We start from the raw sequence: 20505 nt of genomic DNA, 5'->3' as shown, positions 1-20505 counted from the left end.
AAGATTTTCTATTCTTGTTCATCAGATTACCTCATTTAAACACCTCTGTCATGGCTGTTTTTTGTACAATTAGCTTTACCCTAAGTGAGAACTGGAAATCTAAATTGCCTGGCACTCTCTTGCCCAAGAGAGTCAGATTAGCTGGGAATACTGGGAACACTTCCTGAAATTTTTCTTCCAGTAGGTCTATAACAAGGACTTCAAACCTTAAGAATTTAGGGTATCTGTATAAAATTTTGAAATCCAGCTGGGACATCTTGCCTGAAAGAGGGGCTGTGACTTTCAAATCATTCCCCCAAACCTCTTTCAAAGCCCGTTTCACAGTTCTTTCCTCTTTTTTCTTTGTGTGCTTAACAGCTGCCAGGTCTCTGCACTGTATCATTCTCCCGTGCTTCTCTTCTGTACCCCTTTATCATCCTCTGATTTCAGCACTGAAAGGTAAGTTTTACTGAGACTTGCATGCCTGGAGTTAAGTCTTTAAATAAGGACCTTGATTTTCAAAGGCACTGGACACTTCCTACTTCCACTGGAGTTGGTGGAGTTGCTCTGGAATTACTTCACTGGCGTTTTGAGAGAAGAGTGCAGTGGCATGCACCTCGAATGCCAACCTTACCATGGTGGATGGGAGAAGAGCAAACCAGCCCAAATGTTGGTGACGTTCTGACAGCAAAATTATCTTACCTTCTAATGATTTCATGATCCTACATGACGATTAAAAAAAAAAACCCCAAAACCCCCACATCTAGATTTCAGTTTATTAGCATAAGTACACTGCTTGGGTTGGAATTACCTGATACTTCATAACAAAATAAGGAATAAGGCAAAATTAGTCTGGTCCTGAGACTGTGGTGGGAGTATTTAACATGGGCCTAAGTCCTCTGAAAGATTCTGGGAAACAAGGGCTGAATTTCTGTGGGACAGGCCAAATTTTGAACAAAGTTAACTTGAGCCTCAGCTAATCTCAGGCTGATGCACAAGCAAATCTTGGCAGACGCAGAAATCCTTTTCATGGCACAGAAGACTCAGCAAGGGCTCTCTTTCTTTCTGCAGACAAAAACAAGCATGTTCTCTCATTTGCTTGGAAAGACTTTACTCCTGCTGGCCCAAAGCAGCTACCTAGACTGCTTGGGAAAAGCCCCCTGAACCTACATGGGGTCTTTCCCCACATGAGAAAAGGTAAAACCCCAGACATGACCTGCTTAATGAAATGCCTATCAATTTCTGGCAAGATGAAACAAACATCTGGATGATCAGAGAAAAAAACAGCATCAGAAAGGAAGAGTCAAGAGAGTCAGGAGAGAGCTCCTCAAATGTGACAGGAAAATGAGGGACAGAATACGAAATTACCTATAAATCTTCTTTGCATCGCTATCTCACAGTTCACTAACCCCAGCTCCTGCTCGGTTTGTAAAGCTCATAGAGTCTCCTCCTGCTTGAAAGAACCTGCAAGTCCTGGGTTAAATTGGCCATGAGTGCACCAACAAGATCTGCAACATCTTCTCTCACTAAACAGGGTTTAGCATCTTGCGTTCAGGATCACCTCTGATACGGTGCAGCAGAGAAACCTTGCGTTATTCTGCTGTGAAAACAGCTATGCTGTGAGAGAGAGCTGTGAGAAGCCTTGTCTGGGGCCTGCACCCTATGCTCAGGAGCTGTGTTTCAGCTTAGGCCCTTGCTCCTTGCCTGAGCTACATGGCAGGTGCACCTGTGCCCAGCCATGTATCCTACCGATCCTGACCTTGCCTTGCTGACGTGACCTCCTGCTTCATCACTACAGACATTTTTGGTGATTGTTGTCAGCTGAGCTTGGTTACTGCTCTGCTCTTGTTCAGGCGCATTGCTCTGCCTCCTTTATGCTTGAGGATGCTGCCCCTGCCTGTCCCGCCATCATCCTCAGCCCTCAGCTCACCTTCCCTTGTGGAGCAGCCTGCTCTTTCTGCTCCCTGACAGGAAATCTAATTCAGATTAAATTTAGCCTCATCCCCTGGCCCAAGTGCTTTTACTATATGTGCGGTTCAGAACTTTCTAAAGAAAAACTGTTATGTTGGAAAATTGGATGCGTCCACCCAGTAGTTCAGAACTTAATGCCCCCATTTAAGTGTTGAGTGATTTCTGAAAAAGAGCTTCCAGTTGAGTTTTCTCCAAGTAGATCTAGTTTCTGTGTACCTAAGCCATACCGAGAAATTACCAAAAGCTGGTAAGTGGAAATGGGATTTGCTTCCAAACTGCACCAAACCATTCTCTTAGACAGCCTTTGTGATCCAAAATGCACCAGCTAAACACATTGACTAAGGAAGATGTTGATTTCCACATGAGGCTCCACAAAGGAGAAAGGTTTCCTTCCAGAGTGTCCTGTAAGCCTTTTCCCTGAATACTTCAAGATTCTAATGAGATTAAAAATGTCTACTTTCCCCCAGAAATTCTAGAACTTAATTAATTGTAACTCTGTCATTAGTGCATAGTAGTAAGGCACGTACTGACTATATAGCAAAGAAGGGTTGCTACAGATTTGACAATTAAGCACTAGTGCACAAGAGGACCCAGACATAAGGCTGTGTTCTGAAATGCTGAAGCAAAATTCTGCTTTCTACATTTGTGAAGCCTCAATTGTAATAATACAAAGAATATCAACTCATAGAAACCAAAATTCAAATTAGGCAATGTTCTCCTTTTCCTAGAAACTACTAATGGAAACCATGCCACCTCTAATTTAGAGACTTGTCTGTGTAATGGTGCAGACTGAAAGCTACACTTGCAGCTACAAATTGCCCATGTCCTAGAACAATCCAACATTCAGAAGATGGGCTTATCTGTAGGGACAAAATCGGGACATCCAAAAGTTTTAAGCATGTGTATGAAAGTAAGAATCAAACACATGTGAAATACCACGTAGTAAAATCCTTTGTGTTTAATGTGCAATGCAGTCTTGCACATCTCAGGCACAATTAATTACTTCCTGTTTGTCCTTCTGTGTAGTAAGGTCTTTATTAGTTTTGCCTGCAGCTTGGCTATTACTGGTATTTTTTCAGTGAAGTCCTAAAAACAGGGACAGAAAATAATCTATTCATTAACTCCAGCCATTGTAGAGTAGCGTCAGCCTCTGACCGCAGTCTAGATGAGGGGTAGTAGCTGGAAAGAGGTTACATCAGGTCAGTCATTTGGGCTCTTTGCTCAAAGTGTTGGGCTAAACAGCTGTTCATGGGATTACTCACAAACAAGGCTGTAAAAAGAAGACATTCAAAAGGTAATCTGCATAATATTTTAGGAACAAAACTAAATCCCCCAATTTTGAATAATCTGTAGTGCTCGTCATGCTGCCTTGGCTCTGGCAACAGTCTCAAAGTTAATTACCCTTTTTTATTCCAGTTTTTCACACATCATTTCAACTATAGTGTTAGTAATTTTACCTTTGATGCTCTTTTTAGCTGCTCACCAGTTCCGGCAGCCATCTTCTGGGAATTCTGAGATCTGGCTGCAAATTACAATGCTACAGGCAGACTGCTTAGAAAGAAAGCATGGTCAAGGAATGTGGCATTAGACTATGTTCTTGACAGGTATTTTTCAATAGGTTTTGACTTAAGTTGGGCTAAACATTTCACTCTCTTTCCTTGACCGGAGCCAACATTTTTATGATTAGATGCCTTAAGGAACTGTGCTACACTGGAAAAAAAAAGCATGGTTCTTTGATGCACAGAAAAAAAAGAAAAAACTGTCATGTTGGCTGAGACTCATTAATAGCTCTGCTTTTCAATTTTTTATAAGTTTGCTGTGTGTTTTGGGAAAATGGGACATGAGGAAAAAAAGCATCAAGGCAAAGCTAGTGGCACTGAGTTCAGTGTCTGCTTTTTAGACTAACAATTTTGTTGTGACAAAACAATGAAAAGTTTATACTGAGATCAGAACATCTTGGCCTCTAGTCATCTGAACACTGATGCACTAAAAATCGTGTATTGAATTTACAGGCTATGTATATATGTACTGAAAGTATAAGATAGATTGTAAAATAGAATAAAGATGTGTTCTGTACGATAACCTCACCTGGACTGCAAGATTCCCAGCTAGATTTATGTAAGCAAGAACCTCCATTAAACCAAAGCCTTATATGATCTCTACCATCAGCATCCAGAAATTTTTAAACTAGGCTACACTCTTTGTTATCTGAGGGCCTTCCAGTAGAGCGTGAAGAAATTTGACTAACATCTGTCACAACTTTTTCTTCTTGTACTCTTAAATCTTGCACAGTGGTGTCATGAAACTATCAATGAGGTAGAATACAGAAGGTTTTTCAGGCTTAGGTTCTCTGTATAATGCATGGAGACAGAGGGATACGTGCCTAAGGGATTCACACAAGCCAGCTGGCTCGCTCTGCCAGGCAGCTAGCTTACCTAACCAAAACAGAAAAAAAAAAGCTGAGATGTCTGTCTTACATTTTGCCCTCTTTAGAGCCTGGATGCTTTGCCCTAACGAAGAGGAAGGTGCTGGCTCCCTTCAGGCTCCTGCATCCCCCCCAGGGTCAGGTGCCAAAGGCAGTATCTCACACAAAAAAAAGAGGACAGAAATAGATTGCATGTGACAGCTCAGTTACTGAAGTGGGAGCTTCTGGTTCAGCTCTCTCTTGATATACCTCTTACGAAGGAAAATGTTTTGACCATCCTGCTCCAGAAATCCCAAAAGAAGTGCAAGCCTCACCAAAGCAAAGTGTGTTGTATTGCGTTAGAGATGAAGGCTGTGTAAAAGGATCTATTTGCTATAGCAACCTTTTCCCACCTTCTTCTTGGGAAGAAGCTGGAGCATTCATATATTTTTTGGGTGCAATAATTTGGAAGCCACCAGGCTGCAGCATTCTGGTGTAAAAGACTGTGGGGCACAATCTGTTTCTTCTCTTACACTAGTTCCACTTCATGTGAAACTACTAGAGAGAAAATAAACATGCCTCTAATGTACTGATTTGGCTACCTGCTTGGGCAGAAAGAAACTGCAAGTCACCATCCACGTTTCAATGGGGATGCAACTGAAGTTGAGTCTTTTGAATCCTGGTCGAGTGCTCCAGTGAATACCTCTCCTACTTGTCCAGTATTTTAAGTAGTTCTTCCCTCCTGATATCATACCCTGCACCTTGATGTTTTTTAGACAACATTCATACTCCTTTTCCTAACGAGGCTCTTTGAATAGTGTTCTGTATGTTAACCTCTCTTTTTCTCTTAATTCTAATAGACCTTATTTCCAACATCGGTTCCAGCTTGAGTTCATTTTTCTCTAACATAAGTAAGCAGAAGTGAGACATTATCAACACAAACTTCTTCTCCTGCTGGAAGTGTTCTGGGATTATTATGGTTTTTTAATGATAGAGAATCAGGACCTTGTTTATTTCAAGTTGGACTACATCAAATAATGGAGCATGCTGCATTTATTGAATTGGATGTCTTTTAGCTGGGGCATCTCCAATGTCGTATGTTTTGCAAAAGGTCTCCTGAATGAGTAAAGCTTCAGTGTGGTTGTGATTTGCTTCATGTATCTGCCAAGACCCTAGAAAATAAAAATACGAATTATGTTAGAGGAAGGCCAAGTATTTGTGGTAACTTTTGATGAAACTCATAGCAGAAATATGCCTTTCATTAATAACTTTTTATTTGTGCTAGTTGTAACATTTTCCATATGTTACATCTGGTATTTTTCAATTAAATTGAAAATAAAAACCAATCATCTTACTTCTCACAGATGTTTTCTCTTACCACATGCTTGTATTTTTGTTCTGCCTGTCTTCCCCACCTCTCTGTTGATCTTTATGCTTATTCTTAGCTCCTACCTTAGCTTGGTCCAGTCCTTCAAGCACTCCTCCATGTGCTTGACATTAGGGACCTGCCGAAGTAGAAACATAAATCCCAATGTGGCTGGAGCATTGGAAATATTTTAAGGATATAGGATGTACTTTTGCTTCATAAGCCTTCCCACAAAGTAGAGCCTCACTCTAACCTTAGTGCTTGCATGTGACTGAAAAACAAATTAATTTATAAATAACCTCAAAAGAAGAAAGAATTCTTGCCTGACTCCTGATGTAGGAACTGCTTTTCTCAGTTACCAAGCAGAGTGCCTGGTAAAAGTAGCTGGTTCTTGACATGTTGAATGGGCAGAGCAAGAAATTTCACAAATTTACGGACTTGCTTTAAAAAAGTTGTATGCGGATGCATATGAAGAACAGATTTTGAACATTAATGTTTATATAAACAACAAATAATTACTGGGAAACCTTAAAATGGCTTTTAACAAAAATAAAACTTTGTTTCCCAAAAATAAAAGACTTCAGCAAGCATAAAGATCAATTAAAAGAAATGCATCTGTGTTTGTCGTTTCAAAACATAAGGAAGACGTTGATTCCAGAGAGACATATCAAGCATCTCCTTAACCTGAACACTACACTTCAGTGCAAAAATAACTAATGGGAAGTATGGATTACTATTTTCATTTGTCAACAGTTAAAGCACTTGGAGTAGTAGTAGCAATAGTAATAGTAGTATTCCCATGTCTTGTAGCTAGTGAAATGCAGGACTTGTTAGAGTGCTATTGTGCAAAGTTTACATATTAACTGTAAGAAAAAAAATTTAAAGACCACTTGGAATTGTACTTTAATTTCTCTACATTCTTTACAGGTTGGGAAATTATCTAGACAAAGTAAAGAGTTTCACTCTTAAGGAAATTCACTGCTCAGCTTCTCTCAGCACTGTTAAATATAGGGCACAATTTCAATCACTAAAGCAATTCTCTGTCCTTTCTGCCAGGTACACACCTGCCCCTGAGTCTTTTTTCTGCCCATGCTGTGTGCTGAAATGGAAAGATATTTGCATGCTGTTAAAAAGAAAAAAAAAGAGGAATTTTCTGCTGTGAGAAGTGATGAAGATCACTTAAATGTATATTAGGGGCTAGCTTTTGCCTTTAAAATCAGAGTCCATTTACACTGGGATAAAAAGGGTGCTGCAGTTCAGTTAGGCCTCTGGGAAATATTTCAATTGTCTATAAATAAACACTTTGTGGCCTTCTTAGTACTCTTCAGTGTCTTGTATGCAGTCTATCTCTCTGACACCTCTATGTAAGGTAATGGAAAAAATGATCACTCTGCAAATAAATTCCTTCTATACTAACTTTTATTTTATTTCCCCTTAGTCAAGCATAAACCTTCACTTGAAGTTGTCAGATGTGATTATTGATCTGGGTCCGACAGCATAACACTAGCCAAACAGTCCAGGAATAACTAAAAAGTTGAGTCTTTCCTTTTTCTTGCTTTTAATTTAAATTTGATTTTAAAGAAGAGTAGCAAAGAATGGAGAAAAATGTAGCAAACTACTGAGGTTAAAGCATATTATCAAAGCAGAATCATGTTTTTTGTGGCTCAGAAGCCCGGGAACCGTCCTGGAAGAGCAGTGTACATGTGGCCATAGACCTCTCCGCACCTGGAAGGTTTGACATACTGTGCTGACTGGGTAAAGACAAAAAGACAAAAGACACTAAAATTGAAGCAAAATTGGAGCACTGCCAATCTTTAATGAAGTCTGGCAGAAGTATCTTTCACCATGATCTTGCCCTGCACATTGGAGGAGGCCAACGTCCCTTTTCTATCTTAGAATCTTAGAATCATAGAATCATAGAATCATAGAATAGTTTGGGTTGGAAGGGACCTTTAAAGGTCATCTAGTCCAACCCCCCTGCTGTGGGCAGGGATGTCTTCAACTAGATCAGGTTGCTCAGAGCCCCGTCCAACCTGACCTGGAATGTTTCCAGGGATGGGACATCCACCACCTCTCTGGGCAACTGAAGCCAGTGCTTCACCACCCTCAGCGTAAAAAATTTCTTCCTTATAGCTGGTCTGAATCTACCCTCTTTTAGTTTAAAGCCATTCCCCCTTGTCCTGTCGCAATAGGCCCTACTAAAAAGTCTGTCCCCATCTTTTTTATAAGCCCCCTTGAAGTACTGAAAGGCTGCAATAAGGTCTCCCCGGAGCCTTCTCCTCTCCACGCTGAACAACCCCAACTCTCTCAGCCTCTCTTCATAGGGGAGGTGTTCCATCCCCCTGATCATTTTCATGACCCTCCTCTGGACCCGCTCCAACAGGTCCGTGTCTTTCTTATGCTGAGGGCTCCAGAGCTGGACGCAGTGCTCCAGGTGGGGTCTCACCAGAGCAGAGTAGAGGGGCAGAATCACTTCCCTCGACTTGCTGGCCACGCTTCTTTGGATGCAGCCCAGGATATGATTGGCCTTCTGGGCTGCAAGTGCACGTTGCTGGCTCATGTCCAGCTTTTCATCTACCAGTACCCCCAAGTCCTTCTCGGCAGGGCTGCTCTCAATCCCTTCATCCCCCAGCCTGGATTGATACTGGGGGTTGCCCCGACCCAGGTGCAGGACCCTGCACTTGGCTTTGTTGAACCTCATGAGGTTCACATGGGCCCACTTCTCCAGCTTGTCCAGGTCCCTCTGGATGGCATCCCATCCCTCTGGCATGTCAACTGCACCACTCAGCTTGGTGTTGTCTGCAAACTTGCTGAGGGTGCACTCGATCCCACTGTTTATGTCATTGATGAAAATATTAAACAGTACCAGTCCCAATACGGACCCCTGAGGGACGTCACTTGTCACCGATCTCCATCTGGACATTGAGCCGTTAACCACTACCTTCTGGATGCGACCATCTAACCAATGCCTCATCCACTGGACAGTCCACCCATCAAATCCATACCTCTCCAGTTTAGAGAGAAGGATGTTGTGGGGGACCGTGTCAAAGGCCTTACAGAAGTCCAGACAGATGACATCCATAGATCTTCCCTTGTCCACTGATGTAGTCACTCTGTCATAGAAGGCCACTGGGTTAGTCAGGCAGGACTTGCCCTTGGTGAAGCCATGCTGGCTGTCTCGAATCACCTCCCTGTCCTCCATGTGCCTTGGCATAGCTTCCAGGAGGATCTGTTCCATGATCTTCCCAGGCATAGACGTGAGACTGACTGGCCTGTAGTTCCCCGGATCTTCCTTTTTTCCCTTTTTAAAAATGGGGGTTATATTTCCCCTTTTCCAGTCAGTGGGAACTTCACCGGACTGCCACAACTTCTCAAATAAGATGGATAGTGGCTTAGCAACTTCATCCGCCAGTTCCTTCAGGACCCACGGATGGATCTCATCAGGTCTCATGGACTTGTGCACCTTCAGGTTCCTTAGATGGTCTCAAACCTGATCTTCTCCCACAGCAGGCGGCTCTTCATTCTCCCAGTCCCTGCCTTTGCCTTCTGCGGTCTGGGCGGTGAGGCCTGAGCACTTGCTGGTGAAGACCGAGGCAAAAAAGTCATTGAGTACCTCTGCCTTCTCCATATCCCAGGTAACCAGGTCTCCCGTTTCCTTCTGGAGAGGGCCCACATTTTCCCTTGTCTCCCTTTTATCCCTGATGTACCTATAGAAGCTTTTCTTGTTGCCCTTGACATCCCTGGCCAGATTTAATTCTATCAGGGCTTTAGCCTTCCTAACCTGATCCCTGGCTGCTCAGACAATTTCTCCGTGTTCCTCCCAGGCTACCTGTCCTTGCTTCCACCCTCTGTAGGCTTTCTTTTTGTGTTTGAGTTTGTCCAGGAGCTCCTTGTTCATCCATGCAGGCCTCCTGGCGTTTTTGCCTGACTTCCTCTTTGTTGGGATGCATCGCTCCTGAGCTTGAAGGAGGTGATCCTTGAATCTTAACCAGCTTTCTTGGGGCCCTCTTCCCTCCAGGGCTTTGTCCCATGGCACTCTGCCAAGCAGATCCCTGAAGAGGCCAAAGTCCGCTCTCCTGAAGTCCAGGGGAGTGAGCTTGCTGTGCGCCCTCCTCGGTGCCCTAAGGATCTTGAACTCCACCATTTTGTGGTCGCTGCAGCCCAGGCTGCCCTTGAGCTTCACATTCCCCACCAGCCCCTCCCTGTTGCTCAGAACAAGGTCCAGCATAGCACCTCTCCTCGTTGGCTCCTCTACCACTTGGAGAAGGAAGTTATCATCGACACATTCCAGGCACCTCTTGGATTGCTTATGCCCTGCCATGTTGTCCCTCCAACAGATATCAGGGTGGTTGAAGTCCCCCATGAGGACCAGGGCTTGTGAGCGTGAGGCTGCTCCTATCTGGCTACAGACTCTGTCTTCCTCATCGAGTGGCCTGTAGCAGACCCCCACTGTAATGTCACCTGTCCCTGACCTCCCTTTAGTCCTGATCCATAAGGTCTCAGTTGGCTCCCCATCCATCCCCAGGCAGAGCTCCATGCACTCCAGCTGGTCACTGACATAGAGGGCGACACCCCCTCCTCGTCTCCCCTGCCTGTCCTTCCTAAAGAGCCTGTATCCCTCCATCCCAACACTTCAATCATAGGAGCCATCCCACCACGTCTCTGTGATGCCAATAAGGTCATAGCCCCACAGGCGTGCGCACGTCTCCCAACTCCTCTTGTTTATTCCCCATGCTACATGCGTTTGCATAGAGGCATTTAAGTTGGGCCCCTGATGAAGCTGTCTTACTGGCTGGAGTTCCCTTGTGCTGCTCTTCAGGCGCTCTCCTGCTGACCTGTGTTCCTTCTCCAGGCTCTGGGCATCTATTGCTGGCCCTGGCATCAAACTGGTAGAAGTGGGATGGATTGAGGTTCTCCTCCTCCAGCAACTTTTGTTTAAAGCCCTCTTCACCAGCTTGGCAAGCCTATGACTGAAGATGCTCTTCCCCTTCTCTGACAGATGGACCCCGTCAGCCCCCAGTAGACCAGGTTTCTCAAAGTGAGTCCCATGGTCTAAGTAGCCAAACCCCTGGCTGTGGCACCAGTCCTGTAACCACTTGTTGACTTGCCAGATTCGGCTGGCCCTTTCAAACCCCTATTTCTAAACCAAATCTTCTCTACTTTTGTCAATTCTTGCACAATCAAAATTGTGTGTTCTGAAAGCTTTATTCATGAAGTTGTGTACCTTGGTTTAGTGGCAGGCTGTAGTCTTGTTTTGACATATGGCCCTCTGTAGTAGAGAAAATATTTCTGAAAGTTTAGTATAATGAGGAAAGACTCATCTTTTTCGAAAGCACTGTGGATGCCCTGGAGGCTTATTTATTAACTGATATTTTTATTGCAACTATTGCAAACTCCAAAGCTTTTAATCCATTGATTTCTGAGGGAATTTCCTTGAGTAAAATATATAATGAAGCTTGAGTAAAGATACGATACGAATCCCACATTTCTAACCTGAGGCAGAGCTGGCTCAAGGCTTTGCAGAAGTAGAACCACAGAATCATAGAATTGTTTAGGTTGGAAAAGACCTTTAAGATCAAGTCCAACTGTTAACCTAGCACTGCCAAGTCCACCACTAAACTATGTCCCTAAGCGCCTCATCTACACGTTTTTTAAATACTTCCAGGGATGGTAACTCAACCACTTCCCTGGGCAGCCTCTTCCAATGCTTGACAACACTTTCAGTGAAGAAATATTTCCTAATATCCAATCTAAACCTCTCCTGGTACAACTTGCGGCCATTTCCTGTTGTCCTATCGCTTGTTACTTGGGAAAAGAGACCAACACCCACCTCACTACAACCTCCTTTCAGGTAGCTGTAGAGAGTGATAAGGTCTCCCCTCAGCCTCCTCTTCTCCAGACTAAACAGTCCCAGTTCCCTCAGCCACTCCTCATAAGACTTGTGCTCCAGACCCTTCACCAGCCTCGTTGCCCTTCTCTGGACATGCTCCAGCACCTCAATGTCCTTCTTGTAGTGAGGGGCCCAAAACTGAACACAGTATTCGAGGTGCGGCCTCACCAGTGCCGAGTACAGGGGCACGATCACTTCCCTACTCCTGCTGGCCACACTATTTCTGATACAGGCCAGGATGCCATTGGCCTTCTTGGCCACCTGGGCACACTGCCAGCCCATGTTCAGCCGGCTGTCAACCAGCACCCCCAGGTCCTTTTCCGACAGGCAGCTTTCCAGCCACTCTTCCCCAAGCCTGTAGCGCTGCATGGGGTTGTTGTGGCCGAAGTGCAGGACCCGGCACTTGGCCTTGTTGAACCTCATACAGTTGGCCTGGGCCCATCGATCCAGCCTGTCCAGGTCTCTCTGCAGAGCCTTCCTACCCTCGAGCAGATCAACATTCCCGCCCACCTTGGTGTCGTCTGCAAACTTACTGAGGGTGCACTCGATCCCCTTTATCATTGATAAAGATATTAAACAAGACTGGCCCCAGTACTGAGCCCTGGGGAAGACCACTTGTGACCGGCCGCCAACTGGATTGAACTCCATTTACCACAACTCTCTGGGCCCGGCCATCCAGCCAGTTTTCTACCCAGCAAAGAGTACACCAGCCCAAGTCATGAGGTGCTAGTTTCTCTAGGAGAATGCTGTGGGAAACAGTGTCAAAGGCTTTGCTAAAGTCTAGGTAGACCACATCCACAGCCTTTCCCTCATCCACTAGGTGGTCACCTTGTCATAGAAGGAGATCAGGTTAGCCTGATCTAACCTAACCCTTACGCAGGTTAGCAGGACCTGCCGTTCATAAACCCATGCTGACTGGGCCTGATCACCTGGTTGTCCTGTACATGCTGCATGATCGCACTCAAGATGATCTGCTCCATAACCTTCCCCGGCACCGAGGTCGGACTGACAGGCCTATAGTTCCCCAGATCCTCCTTCTGGCCCTTCTTGTAGATGCGCGTCACATTTGCTAACCTCCAGTCAACTGGGACCTCCCCAGTTAGCCAGGACTGCTGATAAATGATTGAAAGTGGCTTGGTGAGCACTTCCGCCAGCTCCCTCAGTACCCTTGGGTGCATCCCATCTGGCCCCATAGACTTGTGAGCGTCTAAGTGGTGTAGCAGGTTGCTAACCATTTCCCCTTGGATTATGGGGGCTTAAACCTAGTAGAACAGGCATGCTTGAACTTTTCTGTCCAAAGAGGAGGTAAAAACTTACTTTGTTGTCATTCTGAGGCAACAAAATAATTCTTCCACAGAAAAATTACCTTTTTGGGGAAGATTAGAAGAGTGACTACAAGTGATCTGTAGAATATCTGTTGACTAGTGATGGAGGAACAGAAAGATCCAGTGTGACTTTTGGAGATCTGATTCCCCCTTCATGACTCCTTCCCTCAGCTAATCAGCCCTAAATAGGAGACAAAGCCTTGCACAGGCAAATAAGAGCAGCTGTACTAGGTTGATCCAAAAGTCCAACAATCTGTATCTTATTTGTGACAATGACCAAAACTAGGAAAAACTGACCAAAACTTAGGGCAGAGGAGAAAACAAAGCAAGCATATTGCAACCCAGTATATATTGGTTTTGCCAGCACTAGCACAAGGCCAGAGGCTTGGTGGAGATCTGGCAGCACAGGGTCTCAGGACGTGTCTGGCCCTGCCTTGGCAGGAGCTGGTTTTAGCCGTGGCAGCAATTGCCTGGTGCCCACATGCCTGTGGCCTCCCCTGCACTAGTTTCATTCTGGGAGCACCTGGGACAGGGGGCTGGCACCCCTACATAGTCACTACCAGAAAAAAAACCAGCCCCTCTGGGATAACAGCGCTGGGGGAGGGCAGCGTGCGGCTCCCAAACTTTGCCTGCAAAGCAGGGAGAAGGAGGCAGGCTGTGATACGAAAACTCATGAAAATACCCCACAGCAGAGCCCAAGACTGAGGACAGAGGGACACACCCATCATGGACATCGCACTGCACCCAGCTGAGACCTGAGGTTGCTGATGACTTGTTCTGACTCCCACCATTAATCTCAAGGAAGACTCAAGTCTTTATTTTGGCACCCTGAGGGACATCAGGAGGGTGAACACAACAACAGAGAAAAGGGGTAGGTATCAATAAGTTTTCTTGTGTAACAATTTAAACTGCATTATTAACGAGGCTTTCTTATATTAACCATGTAATTTTTACAAGTAGACTGTTAAAACATTAACTGGGCTAACAATAAATTCTTGGTTCCACATATATGCCTATAACAAGATGTTGATTGCAATAATGTGCTCTGTTATCCCAAATTCTCTCCCAGCATTCCACAGCTTATGACTCAGGGACCACCTGAGCCAGATATGGTGACTTCGTACTTGATAACTTTCCGTTAATTAATTTTCTTCCCCCCAGAATTGTCCAGTTGACCCTTAACTCACAGAAAATTCCAGCATTCACACCATCTGATGGAAAGGTGTTTGGAAGGTAAGCTACATGATGTATGAGAAATTGCCTTTGTTTGTTACGAAATTTGCCTAAAGTTTGTTATGAACTTGCCACCAGCTCACTTTGTCTGATGCCCCCCTAGGTGGCAAGTAGCAACCACTACCCTAGTAGTGGTTCCTTTGTCTGCCACCAGCTGACCTCCTTTCCCCTATCTCCAGGGGTTTTTGGTTTATACCACATCTCTCCCATATGGGCCTCTTTTAGGACCTTGCTGCTTCTTCACGCCTGGCATAGCCCTTTTGGCTTCCCTTCCCATCCTTCCCTAGAGGATGCAGGAGGGTTTGCTCTGCAGATATCTGCGCCTCCTGCAGCTGGTCTATTAAGAAGCTGCCTTGCAAAAATGACTGGCACGTCTGGGATCCCTGTTGCTATTTTCAGCTGGGAGCTCAAGGCTTGAGATGTCATGGAAAATGACCTTCCTTGAAAAACAGGATTTGTAGATTAGCGTAGTAAAATGGGAATAATTCCTGCTTTCAGGGAACCTGTTTGGATGACAGAAGCCTCGGGGTTTCTGGATACATGAAATACCAAACACAAGAAATCATAAAATCTGTTAAAAATTTGTGATTTTCCAAGATGAAGTGCTCAATTTATTCAATCAATTACAGGACATTTTTGAGAAGCTTTAAATACAGAAAAGGCGCAAATTCATATAATGTATGTCTCACCAAAGCTGGATTCTAGAAACCAGCTTCTGAAAAGCAAAAGCAGGAACTGAAATTCAAATTGCCTGAGCCAGTGCACTGACCGTAGAGCTGCTGAGGAGAAGCGAGTGGAAGTGGAGGCGAATGGCAGCCACCGCTGCCCTCCGAGCAGATAACCAGCCATTAAATGCACTTAGGCAGTGCCTGTTGACAGGGTCCCTCTGGCAAAATAGGTGGCCCTGCTAACGGGGCTCATGCATGAATAGGTTTCAAGAGGCTCTGCCTTGTCAAGACTGAGACACTTCTAAGTTGGCTCACAAGCAGAAGTGCATGCATAATATGAATATTAAAAAAAAAAAGGTACCTTTGAGGGGGTTAGGCATGAGCAGAGCGCAGGTTTTTGAGGCCTGCAATGTTGGTCTTAGATATCTAAATCCTGTCCAAGTAGTTATGTGGGTCTGCTTGTAAACATCTTTTTCCAGCTTTCTAGAGTGGTAGGAGAAATGATAAATCATACTTCTGTGTAATAATGAGGACTAATTATGTATTTCTTATAGAAGTGAAGAAAGAAGAGTCACTTTTTAAAGACACAAAGATTTCAGGAAGTGCATTGTGCCAATTAGATTTAGCAGTACCATTAGGAAATAAAACTGTATTATTCAATTATCAGTCACATTTGTAGCCATTAGTTGCCCTGGAAACTTGTCAAAGCTTTAGAGTACGGCTGTCAAAGCAAAAACTGCAGAAAAGGAATACTTTAAAAACAATTTGCAATCGACCTTTAAATGTTATTTTCATCAATGAAACTAACAATGTGGAAGATTTCTCAGAATAAATATCTTATGCCTGACTAAAATTATATAGTATTATTCTTGTGTTTAACTTGATATACCTACATATATATATATATTTACTTGATACGCATACATACGTACATATATTTTATATATATATATTACATTAGATTTTTTTTTTACCAGCAGTAGGTTTCCAAAAATTCATTTTGGACAAAATTAGGACATAAATGTTAGAAACAGGGGCACTCATATCTCTTGCTCCAGGTATAATAATGATCTTAGCAAGAGTGAAGATGAAATTTCTCCCCTAGATGTTTAGTAGTACACAATCAGATGGCTGAACTATAGATTCTGTTTTGTTTGTTTGCTGCCCTCCTCTGATGCCCCAAGTGCCAGTCACTGCCAGAGGCAGGATTTCAGACTTGAATTGAAATATATTTCAATATAGATAATCTTGCAACTGCTTGGTTCCTATGCAGCGAAAACACAGTAATGGGAGACTGAATAAATAATTTAATCTGAGGTTTACTATGCTCAAATAAATGAGAGTTTCATGCATGGAGGAAAGATTGGCTCCCAAGTGCATTACCTCGGATGTACGCAGGACATACATAACATAAATATGTTTTTATACAAGATAAATGTAATTCACAACTTTTTTTCTACTTCAGCAAGCAAATGAGAGGCTAGATATTTTACAGGTATTGACTGCTAATTAAAATTGCTTTGTACAAGATTTTAGAGACTAGTATAACATTACAGCGGGAAACATTCAACAAGAGTTGCTATTTTATAATCCTAAGAGGTTTCAGTATTGTAAAGAAATCTGTACTGTCCTTAAATCTGTTCTTCTTTTTCTACCTTTACTCAGGACTTCTTTCCACACCTGTCTTGTTTCTGTGCGTGGCATCAGAAAAAAATACACATAACTTTTCTAATTGTATCTTTATAGAAACACTAAGAAGAAAGGTTTTGTGCTTAGTACTTTAGGATAATAATCTAAATTGCCTGGCGACCCTTTATTCCAGCTTGGGTTCAAAATGCAGCCATGACTTGCCAGTCAAACAAAGAAAAAAAAAGCTTATAACACTCCCTCTCAAACACAGAACAGTGATTGCATTTTTTATAGCATCATCGTTTGCTACTGATTATTCCCAGGGAACATCAGCCTAATAGACAGTGGCAGTCTTCTAACCTCTATGTGTGTGCGTGGCTTAGATATATTTAAATACATGCTACAAGGGGAACACACTGTGTGGAATACTGCAATGAACACAGGTTCTTCAACTCTACTGATAAATGTGACAAAGAGTATTTTACAATTCATGTTTCAAAAACATCTAGTAAAACGTAATAAAAGAAAAAGTAAGGATAATAAAAGCGTAGGCACATGATGTTACCAATTTAATGACGTTCATTCCTTTTTTTAGCAGCTATCCCACAGATGCCTGAGGAAGCACGTTTGCCTTTGTTAAAACAAATCCATTCTAGAAACTGTTCTGACATCCATCATTAAAGCATTTTATGTGAGTAGTCTTTCTTACTGTATTATTAAACCGTTCATTAACATGATAGATAAAAACTCCATTCCACTGAGAATCTGCCACGGCATTACAGAAATGTACCCTGCTTGGCAATGATGAAATATGCTGTGACAGGAAAACAATAACACAATGTAACTTAACATCAGCTTTTCAAATTGTGGAATATTTCTATTGTGTTACTTAGATTATATACCAAAGTCAATTTCCTCTTACAATAAATAAATAAACAAATGAATTCCATTTGTACCAGAATTGAATCTTAGCAGTGCAGTCTACAAAATGATTGCTAAAACATGACAGAAAACAAAGATGGAAAACTCTTAGTATAGCACTCACTGCACTGACTCCATGTCATTTTAAGTTCCTGATACAGTTCTTAAATGTGCCTGGACAGCCTGAACTGTATCTCTGTTACTGAGCAAACAGCAAATGACTGTACTTAAAACACCTGAATCTGCACAGGGTTCAGTGAGCAATGTATTTAGGCATGAAGGAGGACATCACCAGCCGCTTCTTTCTTCAATATACTACAGGGAAAACTATATTTTCAAAACTAGGCTTTATAGGCAATTTCTCATACTATTACTGCAGTGTTTAAGCACCTCACAGCCTTCATCATCTCTTGTAGTGTCCCTGTGAGAAAAACACGCCTTGGAAACTGAGCTAAAACAGAATCTCAGAATCAATCACTGAGTCTGGAAGGACCTCTGAAGATTGTCTAGTCCAAACCCCCTGCTCAAAACAGAGTCACCTAGAGCAGGTTGCTCAGGGTCATGTCCAGTCAGCTTTTGATATCTCCATGGATGGAGACTCCACAACCTCTCTGGACTACCTGAGTGCTCACTCAGCCTCACAGTAAAAAAGTGTTTTTCTTAGGTTTAAGTAGAATTTCCTGTGTGTCAGTTTGTGCCCATTGCCTCTTGTCCTGCCACTGGGCACTACTGAGAAAAGTCTGGCTCCATCTCGCCTACATCCTCCTTTCAGGTATTTATATACATTGATGAGATCCCCCACTAACCTTCTCTTCTTCAGGCTGAACAGTACCAGTTCTCTCACCCTATCCTCATATGAGAGATGCTCCAGTCCCATAATCATCTTTGTGGCTCTTCACTCTTGCTCCAGTAAGTCCACGTCTTTCTTGTACTGGGGAGCCCAGGACTGGACCCAGCACTCCAGATGTGGCCTCACCAGTGCGGGGCAGAGGGAAAGGATCATCTCCATCAACCTACTGGCAATGTTCTTCCTAATGCAGCCCAGGGCACTGTTGGCTTTTTTTGCTTCAAAGGCACACTGCTGGTTTGTGCTCAACTTCTTGTCCACCAGGACACCCAGGTCCTTCTCTGCCAAGCTGCTTTCCAGATGGTTGGCCCCTAGCCTGTACTAGTGCATGGGGTTATTCCTCCCCAGGTGTAGGACATGGCATTTTCCTTTGTTGGACTCCATGAGGCTCCTCTCTTCCTGTTTCTGCAGCCTGACAAGGTACTTCTAAATGACAGTGCAAGCATCTGCAGTATTAACCACTCCTCCCAATTTTACATTGTGACGGATGCACTCGACCCCTTAACCAACTAGTGGTAGTTTGGTACAGGCTCCAAAGGAGGTAAAGGCCTGAGCTCTAGCCAGGCCAAGAACTTCTCTCGTTCCAATCTGTTCTCTGAAAAGCCACAAAGGAGCAGAGTGACACAGTGAGCATTGATGCATATGAGCTTGGAACACTGATCATGCGATTGACACATGAATAGCAGGTGTCTTTTCCAAGACTCACTTATCAAGGAACAAAGAATGTTGTGGGTACAAGGAGTCTCATGCATACCTTTTCCATTGCATGTAATTTGCTACGAGCCAACCACTTTATCCCATAAATACGACAGCCTAGGTGAGCCTTCTTTGAGCTCTCCCTGCTAGGCAGCGTGGCTACATGGCGGTGATCTCCCCTTGAGCTGGGACACCTCTCAAGGTTGCTCCTCGAGGCAGAGACCTTTTACCAACAATGGATCTTTGGTAAGTGACCGATATCGTGCATAACCTTGTAGTATGGTAACTTTGATTTTGTCTTGGTAACTTTGATTGCATGCTGAATTGATGCTAATGAAACATTGCATATACAATCCCTTAGACATAAACTGTTGACCAAGTCTGAGACTAGGTTTGGACCTGGCTGCACCTAGATTCCTCTCTGAGAAGGAGTTTAGAAAGCAAGGGGGTCCACTCTAAACCTCATGACTCGACGGGAGAGTCTTCCTTACTCTTTATGTCTCCGGTCTCTCTGTGAATCATTCTAACTTGAGTGTAACTCAATTTTCCTTTGTATGTTTCTTCCATGCAGTAATCAATAGAGTGAACCTTGACATCGAACTTTGTTAAGTCGCACTTTTACAACATCATATTAAAACTATTTTTGCTAATACCTTTGACAGTGGTACTTTAAGCAATCTAAATTACTCTTTCTGCGACATATGTTATCTGCAGACTTGCCAAGTGTGCACTCAGTCCCATCATTCAGGTCAGTAATGAAGAAGTTAAACAGTACTGGACCCAGTATTGACCCCTGGGATACACCTCTAGTGACTGGCCTCCTGCTGGACTTTGTGCCACTGATCACAACCCTTTCAGCTCAGCAGTTCAGCCAGTTTTCAATCCACCTCGCTGTCTACTCATCTGACTTGTACTTCATCAGCTTGTCTATGAGGACGTTATGGGATAGATTGCCAAAAGCCTTACTAAAGCTGAGGTAAACCAAGTTGGTCATCTCATCGCAGAAGGCTATCAGGTTGTTTAAGCTTCTTGTCCTTCATGTGTCCAGAAATGTTTTTAGGGATTAGTTGTTCTACCACCTTCCTAGGGATCGAGGTAAGGCTGACTGGTCTGTAGTTCCCTGGATCATCAGTCTTACCCTTCCTGAAGGTAGGAGAGACATTTGCTTTTTTCCAGTCCTTAGGAACCTCTTCTTATCACCATGACCTTTCAAAGATAATCAAGAGTGGCCTCCCAATGACATTGTCCAGCTCCCTCAGCCTTCACAGTCGCATTCCATCAGGTCCCATGGACTTATGTATGTCCAGTTTGTTTAAATGTTCCCTAACCTGATCCTCCTCCACTGAAGGTAAGTCTTTCTTGCTCCAGACTTTCCCATGGGTCTCAGGGGCCTGGGATTCCTGAAGGGAAATCTTACCAGTAAAGGCTGCAGCAAAGACAGCATTGAGTACCTTGGACTCTTATGTGCCCTCTGTCACTAGATCACCAGCCCCATTCAGCAGCAGACCTACATTTTCCCTAGTCTTTCTTTTGCTGCCTATGGACTTGTAGAAGCCCTTCTTGTTGCCCTTCATGT

Source organism: Aptenodytes patagonicus, chromosome 2 (genome assembly GCF_965638725.1).
Source record: "Aptenodytes patagonicus chromosome 2, bAptPat1.pri.cur, whole genome shotgun sequence".
Lineage (NCBI taxonomy): Eukaryota > Metazoa > Chordata > Aves > Sphenisciformes > Spheniscidae > Aptenodytes > Aptenodytes patagonicus.
Note: the sequence above shows the minus strand (reverse complement) of the source record.